A 12,500-nucleotide genomic window follows, 5' to 3' on the forward strand; every position below is an offset into this window, starting at 1 on the left:
AAAGTTTAATTAATCTCCCAATAGTTTGCCGGGAAACATCGATTATTCCGATCTAGAAAGAGACAGAGACAGTCGATCCGCGTTATGTTAAATATTTCAAGGTTACCGATTCCATAAAATTATAAAAAGTATACGGCTGTGTAGCGGGGATCAAAACGAGTAATTTCATGTATAAAGTTTAATTAAACTCCCAATAGTTTGCCGGGAAACATCGATTATTCCGATCTAGAAAGAGACAGAGACAGTCGATCCGCGTTATGTTAAATATTTCAAGGTTCCCGATTCCACAAAATTATAAAAAGTATACGGCTGTGTAGCGGGGATCAAAACGAGTAATTTCGTGTATAAAGTTTAATTAAACTCCCAATAGTTTGCCGGGAAACATCGATTATTCCGATCTAGAAAGAGACAGAGACAGTCGATCCGCGTTATGTTAAATATTTCAAGGTTCCCGATTCCACAAAATTATAAAAAGTATACGGCTGTGTAGCGGGGATCAAAACGAGTAATTTCGTGTATAAAGTTTAATTAAACTCCCATTAGTTTGCCGGGAAACATCGATTCTTCCGATCTAGAAAGAGACAGAGATAGACGATCCGCGTTATGTTAAATATTTCAAGGTTCCCGATTCCACAAAATTATAAAAAGTATACGGCTGTGTAGCGGGGATCAAAACGAGTAATTTCATGTATAAAGTTTAATTAATCTCCCAATAGTTTGCCGGGAAACATCGATTATTCCGATCTAGAAAGAGACAGAGACAGTCGATCCGCGTTATGTTAAATATTTCAAGGTTACCGATTCCATAAAATTATAAAAAGTATACGGCTGTGTAGCGGGGATCAAAACGAGTAATTTCATGTATAAAGTTTAATTAAACTCCCAATAGTTTGCCAGGAAACATCGATTATTCCGATCTAGAAAGAGACAGAGACAGTCGATCCGCGTTATGTTAAATATTTCAAGGTTCCCGATTCCACAAAATTATAAAAAGTATACGGCTGTGTAGCGGGGATCAAAACGAGTAATTTCGTGTATAAAGTTTAATTAAACTCCCATTAGTTTGCCGGGAAACATCGATTCTTCCGATCTAGAAAGAGACAGAGACAGTCGATCCGCGTTATGATAAATATTGCAAGGTTCCCGATTCCACAAAATTATAAAAAGTATACGGCTGTGTAGCGGGGATCAAAACGAGTAATTTCGTGTATAAAGTTTAATTAATATCCCATTACTTTGCCGGGAAACATCAATACTTCGATCGCGCGAGAGAGACAGAGAAACGAACAGTCTTTTTTTCGATTTACGGCTAAAATAAATTTTTCTCATTTTATTCAATAACATATTCTTGCTTAGATAACTTTTTTACATAGGGATTAAGCATTTAGAACGATATAATGTTTAAAATAAGGGCACTTTACTCTTGACATTTTACGGTTTTTTCAATTTTCTGAAAAATCCTATCATTAGATTTTTTTAAAAATACGATATTCTTGCTTAGCTAACGTTTCTACATAGGGATTAAGCATTTAGAACGAAATCTAATGTCAGAAAATGGCACTTTACTCTTGACATTTTTCGGTTTTTTCAATTTTCTGGAAAATCCTATCATTAGATTTTTTTAAAAATACGATATTCTTGCTTAACTAACGTTTTTACATAGGGATTAAGCATTTAGAACGAAATCTAATGTAGGAAAATGGTACTTTACTCTTGATCGGTACGTTGGGACTTTGAAAATATTCGGGCGTTCCAATCGCTCGTCTGTTGCATCATAGCGCGTCTCGGCGCAATCGACCGATTCGCTCGATCCATTATTTTCGATTTACGGCTAAAATAAATTTTTCTAATTTCTTTCAATAACATATTCCTGCTTAAATAACTTTTTTACATAGGGATTAAGCATTTAGAACGATACATTGTTTAAAGTAAGGGCACTTTACTCTTGACATTTTACGGTTTTTTCAATTTTCTGATAAATCCTATCATTAGATTTTTTTAAAAATACGATATTCTTGCTTAACTAACGTTTCTACATAGGGATTAAGCATTTAGAACGAAATCTAATGTCAGAAAATGGCACTTTACTCTTGACATTTTTCGGTTTTTTCAATTTTCTGGGAAATCCTATCATTAGATTTTTTTAAAAATACGATATTCTTGCTTAACTAACGTTTTTACATAGGGATTAAGCATTTAGAACGAAACCTAATGTAGGAAAATGGTACTTTACTCTTGATCGGTACGTTGGGACTTTGAAAATATTCGGGCGTTCCAATCGCTCGTCTGTTGCATCATAGCGCGTCTCGGCGCAATCGACCGATTCGCTCGATCCATTATTTTCGATTTACGGCTAAAATAAATTTTTCTAATTTTTTTCAATAACATATTCCTGCTTAAATAACTTTTTTACATAGGGATTAAGCATTTAGAACGATACATTGTTTAAAGTAAGGGCACTTTACTCTTGACATTTTACGGTTTTTTCAATTTTCTGAAAAATCCTATCATTAGATTTTTTTAAAAATACGATAATCTTGCTTAACTAACGTTTCTACATAGGGATTAAGCATTTAGAACGAAATCTAATGTCAGAAAATGGCACTTTACTCTTGACATTTTTCGGTTTTTTCAATTTTCTGGAAAATCCTATCATTAGATTTTTTTTAAAATACGATATTCTTGCTTAACTAACGTTTTTACATAGGGATTAAGCATTTAGAACGAAATCTAATGTAGGAAAATGGTACTTTACTCTTGATCGGTACGTTGGGACTTTGAAAATATTCGGGCGTACGCGGCGCGCTCGGCGCTTCGAACAGCTCCGGTGTCCCCATTATTTTCGATTTACGGCTAAAATAAATTTTTCTAATTTTTTTCAATAACATATTCCTGCTAAAATAACTTTTTTACATAGGGATTAAGCATTTAGAACGATACATTGTTTAAAATAAGGGCACTTTACTCTTGACATTTTACGGTTTTTTCAATTTTCTGAAAAATCCTATCATTAGATTTTTTTAAAAATACGATATTCTTGCTTAACTAACGTTTCTACATAGGGATTAAGCATTTAGAACGAAATCTAATGTCAGAAAATGGCACTTTACTCTTGACATTTTTCGGTTTTTTCAATTTTCTGGAAAATCCTATCATTAGATTTTTTTAAAAATACGATATTCTTGCTTAACTAACGTTTTTACATAGGGATTAAGCATTTAGAACGAAATCTAATGTAGGAAAATGGTACTTTACTCTTGATCGGTACGTTGGGACTTTGAAAATATTCGGGCGTTCCAATCGCTCGTCTGTTGCATCATAGCGCGTCTCGGCGCAATCGACCGATTCGCTCGATCCATTATTTTCGATTTACGGCTAAAATAAATTTTTCTAATTTTTTTCAATAACATATTCCTGCTTAAATAACTTTTTTACATAGGGATTAAGCATTTAGAACGATACATTGTTTAAAGTAAGGGCACTTTACTCTTGACATTTTACGGTTTTTTCAATTTTCTGAAAAATCCTATCATTAGATTTTTTTAAAAATACGATATTCTTGCTTAACTAACGTTTCTACATAGGGATTAAGCATTTAGAACGAAATCTAATGTCAGAAAATGGCACTTTACTCTTGACATTTTTCGGTTTTTTCAATTTTCTGGGAAATCCTATCATTAGATTTTTTTAAAAATACGATATTCTTGCTTAACTAACGTTTTTACATAGGGATTAAGCATTTAGAACGAAATCTAATGTAGGAAAATGGTACTTTACTCTTGATCGGTACGTTGGGACTTTGAAAATATTCGGGCGTTCCAATCGCTCGTCTGTTGCATCATAGCGCGTCTCGGCGCAATCGACCGATTCGCTCGATCCATTATTTTCGATTTACGGCTAAAATAAATTTTTCTAATTTTTTTCAATAACATATTCCTGCTTAAATAACTTTTTTACATAGGGATTAAGCATTTAGAACGATACATTGTTTAAAGTAAGGGCACTTTACTCTTGACATTTTACGGTTTTTTCAATTTTCTGAAAAATCCTATCATTAGATTTTTTTAAAAATACGATATTCTTGCTTAACTAACGTTTCTACATAGGGATTAAGCATTTAGAACGAAATCTAATGTCAGAAAATGGCACTTTACTCTTGACATTTTTCGGTTTTTTCAATTTTCTGGAAAATCCTATCATTAGATTTTTTTTAAAATACGATATTCTTGCTTAACTAACGTTTTTACATAGGGATTAAGCATTTAGAACGAAATCTAATGTAGGAAAATGGTACTTTACTCTTGATCGGTACGTTGGGACTTTGAAAATATTCGGGCGTACGCGGCGCGCTCGGCGCTTCGAACAGCTCCGGTGTCCCCATTATTTTCGATTTACGGCTAAAATAAATTTTTCTAATTTTTTTCAATAACATATTCCTGCTAAAATAACTTTTTTACATAGGGATTAAGCATTTAGAACGATACATTGTTTAAAATAAGGGCACTTTACTCTTGACATTTTACGGTTTTTTCAATTTTCTGAAAAATCCTATCATTAGATTTTTTTAAAAATACGATATTCTTGCTTAACTAACGTTTCTACATAGGGATTAAGCATTTAGAACGAAATCTAATGTCAGAAAATGGCACTTTACTCTTGACATTTTTCGGTTTTTTCAATTTTCTGGGAAATCCTATCATTAGATTTTTTTAAAAATACGATATTCTTGCTTAACTAACGTTTTTACATAGGGATTAAGCATTTAGAACGAAATCTAATGTAGGAAAATGGTACTTTACTCTTGATCGGTACGTTGGGACTTTGAAAATATTCGGGCGTTCCAATCGCTCGTCTGTTGCATCATAGCGCGTCTCGGCGCAATCGACCGATTCGCTCGATCCATTATTTTCGATTTACGGCTAAAATAAATTTTTCTAATTTTTTTCAATAACATATTCCTGCTTAAATAACTTTTTTACATAGGGATTAAGCATTTAGAACGATACATTGTTTAAAGTAAGGGCACTTTACTCTTGACATTTTACGGTTTTTTCAATTTTCTGAAAAATCCTATCATTAGATTTTTTTAAAAATACGATATTCTTGCTTAACTAACGTTTCTACATAGGGATTAAGCATTTAGAACGAAATCTAATGTCAGAAAATGGCACTTTACTCTTGACATTTTTCGGTTTTTTCAATTTTCTGGGAAATCCTATCATTAGATTTTTTTAAAAATACGATATTCTTGCTTAACTAACGTTTTTACATAGGGATTAAGCATTTAGAACGAAATCTAATGTAGGAAAATGGTACTTTACTCTTGATCGGTACGTTGGGACTTTGAAAATATTCGGGCGTTCCAATCGCTCGTCTGTTGCATCATAGCGCGTCTCGGCGCAATCGACCGATTCGCTCGATCCATTATTTTCGATTTACGGCTAAAATAAATTTTTCTAATTTTTTTCAATAACATATTCCTGCTTAAATAACTTTTTTACATAGGGATTAAGCATTTAGAACGATACATTGTTTAAAGTAAGGGCACTTTACTCTTGACATTTTACGGTTTTTTCAATTTTCTGAAAAATCCTATCATTAGATTTTTTTAAAAATACGATAATCTTGCTTAACTAACGTTTCTACATAGGGTTTAAGCATTTAGAACGAAATCTAATGTCAGAAAATGGCACTTTACTCTTGACATTTTTCGGTTTTTTCAATTTTCTGGAAAATCCTATCATTAGATTTTTTTTAAAATACGATATTCTTGCTTAACTAACGTTTTTACATAGGGATTAAGCATTTAGAACGAAATCTAATGTAGGAAAATGGTACTTTACTCTTGATCGGTACGTTGGGACTTTGAAAATATTCGGGCGTACGCGGCGCGCTCGGCGCTTCGAACAGCTCCGGTGTCCCCATTATTTTCGATTTACGGCTAAAATAAATTTTTCTAATTTTTTTCAATAACATATTCCTGCTAAAATAACTTTTTTACATAGGGATTAAGCATTTAGAACGATACATTGTTTAAAATAAGGGCACTTTACTCTTGACATTTTACGGTTTTTTCAATTTTCTGAAAAATCCTATCATTAGATTTTTTTAAAAATACGATATTCTTGCTTAACTAACGTTTCTACATAGGGATTAAGCATTTAGAACGAAATCTAATGTCAGAAAATGGCACTTTACTCTTGACATTTTTCGGTTTTTTCAATTTTCTGGAAAATCCTATCATTAGATTTTTTTAAAAATACGATATTCTTGCTTAACTAACGTTTTTACATAGGGATTAAGCATTTAGAACGAAATCTAATGTAGGAAAATGGTACTTTACTCTTGATCGGTACGTTGGGACTTTGAAAATATTCGGGCGTTCCAATCGCTCGTCTGTTGCATCATAGCGCGTCTCGGCGCAATCGACCGATTCGCTCGATCCATTATTTTCGATTTACGGCTAAAATAAATTTTTCTAATTTTTTTCAATAACATATTCCTGCTTAAATAACTTTTTTACATAGGGATTAAGCATTTAGAACGATACATTGTTTAAAGTAAGGGCACTTTACTCTTGACATTTTACGGTTTTTTCAATTTTCTGAAAAATCCTATCATTAGATTTTTTTAAAAATACGATATTCTTGCTTAACTAACGTTTCTACATAGGGATTAAGCATTTAGAACGAAATCTAATGTCAGAAAATGGCACTTTACTCTTGACATTTTACGGTTTTTTCAATTTTCTGAAAAATCCTATCATTAGATTTTTTTAAAAATACGATATTCTTGCTTAACTAACGTTTCTACATAGGGATTAAGCATTTAGAACGAAATCTAATGTCAGAAAATGGCACTTTACTCTTGACATTTTTCGGTTTTTTCAATTTTCTGGGAAATCCTATCATTAGATTTTTTTAAAAATACGATATTCTTGCTTAACTAACGTTTTTACATAGGGATTAAGCATTTAGAACGAAATCTAATGTAGGAAAATGGTACTTTACTCTTGATCGGTACGTTGGGACTTTGAAAATATTCGGGCGTTCCAATCGCTCGTCTGTTGCATCATAGCGCGTCTCGGCGCAATCGACCGATTCGCTCGATCCATTATTTTCGATTTACGGCTAAAATAAATTTTTCTAATTTCTTTCAATAACATATTCCTGCTTAAATAACTTTTTTACATAGGGATTAAGCATTTAGAACGATACATTGTTTAAAATAAGGGCACTTTACTCTTGACATTTTACGGTTTTTTCAATTTTCTGAAAAATCCTATCATTAGATTTTTTTAAAAATACGATATTCTTGCTTAGCTAACGTTTCTACATAGGGATTAAGCATTTAGAACGAAATCTAATGTCAGAAAATGGCACTTTACTCTTGACATTTTTCGGTTTTTTCAATTTTCTGGAAAATCCTATCATTAGATTTTTTTAAAAATACGATATTCTTGCTTAACTAACGTTTTTACATAGGGATTAAGCATTTAGAACGAAATCTAATGTAGGAAAATGGTACTTTACTCTTGATCGGTACGTTGGGACTTTGAAAATATTCGGGCGTTCCAATCGCTCGTCTGTTGCATCATAGCGCGTCTCGGCGCAATCGACCGATTCGCTCGATCCATTATTTTCGATTTACGGCTAAAATAAATTTTTCTAATTTTTTTCAATAACATATTCCTGCTTAAATAACTTTTTTACATAGGGATTAAGCATTTAGAACGATACATTGTTTAAAGTAAGGGCACTTTACTCTTGACATTTTACGGTTTTTTCAATTTTCTGAAAAATCCTATCATTAGATTTTTTTAAAAATACGATAATCTTGCTTAACTAACGTTTCTACATAGGGATTAAGCATTTAGAACGAAATCTAATGTCAGAAAATGGCACTTTACTCTTGACATTTTTCGGTTTTTTCAATTTTCTGGAAAATCCTATCATTAGATTTTTTTAAAAATACGATATTCTTGCTTAACTAACGTTTTTACATAGGGATTAAGCATTTAGAACGAAATCTAATGTAGGAAAATGGTACTTTACTCTTGATCGGTACGTTGGGACTTTGAAAATATTCGGGCGTTCCAATCGCTCGTCTGTTGCATCATAGCGCGTCTCGGCGCAATCGACCGATTCGCTCGATCCATTATTTTCGATTTACGGCTAAAATAAATTTTTCTAATTTTTTTCAATAACATATTCCTGCTTAAATAACTTTTGAACGATACATTGTTTAAAATAAGGGCACTTTACTCTTGACATTTTACGGTTTTTTCAATTTTCTGAAAAATCCTATCATTAGATTTTTTTAAAAATACGATATTCTTGCTTAACTAACGTTTCTACATAGGGATTAAGCATTTAGAACGAAATCTAATGTCAGAAAATGGCACTTTACTCTTGACATTTTTCGGTTTTTTCAATTTTCTGGAAAATCCTATCATTAGATTTTTTTAAAAATACGATATTCTTGCTTAACTAACGTTTTTACATAGGGATTAAGCATTTAGAACGAAATCTAATGTAGGAAAATGGTACTTTACTCTTGATCGGTACGTTGGGACTTTGAAAATATTCGGGCGTTCCAATCGCTCGTCTGTTGCATCATAGCGCGTCTCGGCGCAATCGACCGATTCGCTCGATCCATTATTTTCGATTTACGGCTAAAATAAATTTTTCTAATTTTTTTCAATAACATATTCCTGCTTAAATAACTTTTTTACATAGGGATTAAGCATTTAGAACGATACATTGTTTAAAGTAAGGGCACTTTACTCTTGACATTTTACGGTTTTTTCAATTTTCTGAAAAATCCTATCATTAGATTTTTTTAAAAATACGATAATCTTGCTTAACTAACGTTTCTACATAGGGATTAAGCATTTAGAACGAAATCTAATGTCAGAAAATGGCACTTTACTCTTGACATTTTTCGGTTTTTTCAATTTTCTGGAAAATCCTATCATTAGATTTTTTTTAAAATACGATATTCTTGCTTAACTAACGTTTTTACATAGGGATTAAGCATTTAGAACGAAATCTAATGTAGGAAAATGGTACTTTACTCTTGATCGGTACGTTGGGACTTTGAAAATATTCGGGCGTACGCGGCGCGCTCGGCGCTTCGAACAGCTCCGGTGTCCCCATTATTTTCGATTTACGGCTAAAATAAATTTTTCTAATTTTTTTCAATAACATATTCCTGCTAAAATAACTTTTTTACATAGGGATTAAGCATTTAGAACGATACATTGTTTAAAATAAGGGCACTTTACTCTTGACATTTTACGGTTTTTTCAATTTTCTGAAAAATCCTATCATTAGATTTTTTTAAAAATACGATATTCTTGCTTAACTAACGTTTCTACATAGGGATTAAGCATTTAGAACGAAATCTAATGTCAGAAAATGGCACTTTACTCTTGACATTTTTCGGTTTTTTCAATTTTCTGGAAAATCCTATCATTAGATTTTTTTAAAAATACGATATTCTTGCTTAACTAACGTTTTTACATAGGGATTAAGCATTTAGAACGAAATCTAATGTAGGAAAATGGTACTTTACTCTTGATCGGTACGTTGGGACTTTGAAAATATTCGGGCGTTCCAATCGCTCGTCTGTTGCATCATAGCGCGTCTCGGCGCAATCGACCGATTCGCTCGATCCATTATTTTCGATTTACGGCTAAAATAAATTTTTCTAATTTTTTTCAATAACATATTCCTGCTTAAATAACTTTTTTACATAGGGATTAAGCATTTAGAACGATACATTGTTTAAAGTAAGGGCACTTTACTCTTGACATTTTACGGTTTTTTCAATTTTCTGAAAAATCCTATCATTAGATTTTTTTAAAAATACGATAATCTTGCTTAACTAACGTTTCTACATAGGGATTAAGCATTTAGAACGAAATCTAATGTCAGAAAATGGCACTTTACTCTTGACATTTTTCGGTTTTTTCAATTTTCTGGAAAATCCTATCATTAGATTTTTTTTAAAATACGATATTCTTGCTTAACTAACGTTTTTACATAGGGATTAAGCATTTAGAACGAAATCTAATGTAGGAAAATGGTACTTTACTCTTGATCGGTACGTTGGGACTTTGAAAATATTCGGGCGTACGCGGCGCGCTCGGCGCTTCGAACAGCTCCGGTGTCCCCATTATTTTCGATTTACGGCTAAAATAAATTTTTCTAATTTTTTTCAATAACATATTCCTGCTAAAATAACTTTTTTACATAGGGATTAAGCATTTAGAACGATACATTGTTTAAAATAAGGGCACTTTACTCTTGACATTTTACGGTTTTTTCAATTTTCTGAAAAATCCTATCATTAGATTTTTTTAAAAATACGATATTCTTGCTTAACTAACGTTTCTACATAGGGATTAAGCATTTAGAACGAAATCTAATGTCAGAAAATGGCACTTTACTCTTGACATTTTTCGGTTTTTTCAATTTTCTGGGAAATCCTATCATTAGATTTTTTTAAAAATACGATATTCTTGCTTAACTAACGTTTTTACATAGGGATTAAGCATTTAGAACGAAACCTAATGTAGGAAAATGGTACTTTACTCTTGATCGGTACGTTGGGACTTTGAAAATATTCGGGCGTTCCAATCGCTCGTCTGTTGCATCATAGCGCGTCTCGGCGCAATCGACCGATTCGCTCGATCCATTATTTTCGATTTACGGCTAAAATAAATTTTTCTAATTTTTTTCAATAACATATTCCTGCTTAAATAACTTTTTTACATAGGGATTAAGCATTTAGAACGATACATTGTTTAAAATAAGGGCACTTTACTCTTGACATTTTACGGTTTTTTCAATTTTCTGAAAAATCCTATCATTAGATTTTTTTAAAAATACGATATTCTTGCTTAACTAACGTTTCTACATAGGGATTAAGCATTTAGAACGAAATCTAATGTCAGAAAATGGCACTTTACTCTTGACATTTTTCGGTTTTTTCAATTTTCTGGAAAATCCTATCATTAGATTTTTTTAAAAATACGATATTCTTGCTTAACTAACGTTTTTACATAGGGATTAAGCATTTAGAACGAAATCTAATGTAGGAAAATGGTACTTTACTCTTGATCGGTACGTTGGGACTTTGAAAATATTCGGGCGTTCCAATCGCTCGTCTGTTGCATCATAGCGCGTCTCGGCGCAATCGACCGATTCGCTCGATCCATTATTTTCGATTTACGGCTAAAATAAATTTTTCTAATTTTTTTCAATAACATATTCCTGCTTAAATAACTTTTTTACATAGGGATTAAGCATTTAGAACGATACATTGTTTAAAATAAGGGCACTTTACTCTTGACATTTTACGGTTTTTTCAATTTTCTGAAAAATCCTATCATTAGATTTTTTTAAAAATACGATATTCTTGCTTAACTAACGTTTCTACATAGGGATTAAGCATTTAGAACGAAATCTAATGTCAGAAAATGGCACTTTACTCTTGACATTTTTCGGTTTTTTCAATTTTCTGGAAAATCCTATCATTAGATTTTTTTAAAAATACGATATTCTTGCTTAACTAACGTTTTTACATAGGGATTAAGCATTTAGAACGAAATCTAATGTAGGAAAATGGTACTTTACTCTTGATCGGTACGTTGGGACTTTGAAAATATTCGGGCGTTCCAATCGCTCGTCTGTTGCATCATAGCGCGTCTCGGCGCAATCGACCGATTCGCTCGATCCATTATTTTCGATTTACGGCTAAAATAAATTTTTCTAATTTTTTTCAATAACATATTCCTGCTTAAATAACTTTTTTACATAGGGATTAAGCATTTAGAACGATACATTGTTTAAAGTAAGGGCACTTTACTCTTGACATTTTACGGTTTTTTCAATTTTCTGAAAAATCCTATCATTAGATTTTTTTAAAAATACGATATTCTTGCTTAACTAACGTTTCTACATAGGGATTAAGCATTTAGAACGAAATCTAATGTCAGAAAATGGCACTTTACTCTTGACATTTTTCGGTTTTTTCAATTTTCTGGGAAATCCTATCATTAGATTTTTTTAAAAATACGATATTCTTGCTTAACTAACGTTTTTACATAGGGATTAAGCATTTAGAACGAAACCTAATGTAGGAAAATGGTACTTTACTCTTGATCGGTACGTTGGGACTTTGAAAATATTCGGGCGTACGCGGCGCGCTCGGCGCTTCGAACAGCTCCGGTGTCCCCATTATTTTCGATTTACGGCTAAAATAAATTTTTCTAATTTTTTTCAATAACATATTCCTGCTAAAATAACTTTTTTACATAGGGATTAAGCATTTAGAACGATACATTGTTTAAAATAAGGGCACTTTACTCTTGACATTTTACGGTTTTTTCAATTTTCTGAAAAATCCTATCATTAGATTTTTTTAAAAATACGATATTCTTGCTTAACTAACGTTTCTACATAGGGATTAAGCATTTAGAACGAAATCTAATG

Source organism: Megalopta genalis, unplaced genomic scaffold, assembly GCF_051020955.1.
Source record: "Megalopta genalis isolate 19385.01 unplaced genomic scaffold, iyMegGena1_principal scaffold0218, whole genome shotgun sequence".
NCBI lineage: Eukaryota > Metazoa > Arthropoda > Insecta > Hymenoptera > Halictidae > Megalopta > Megalopta genalis.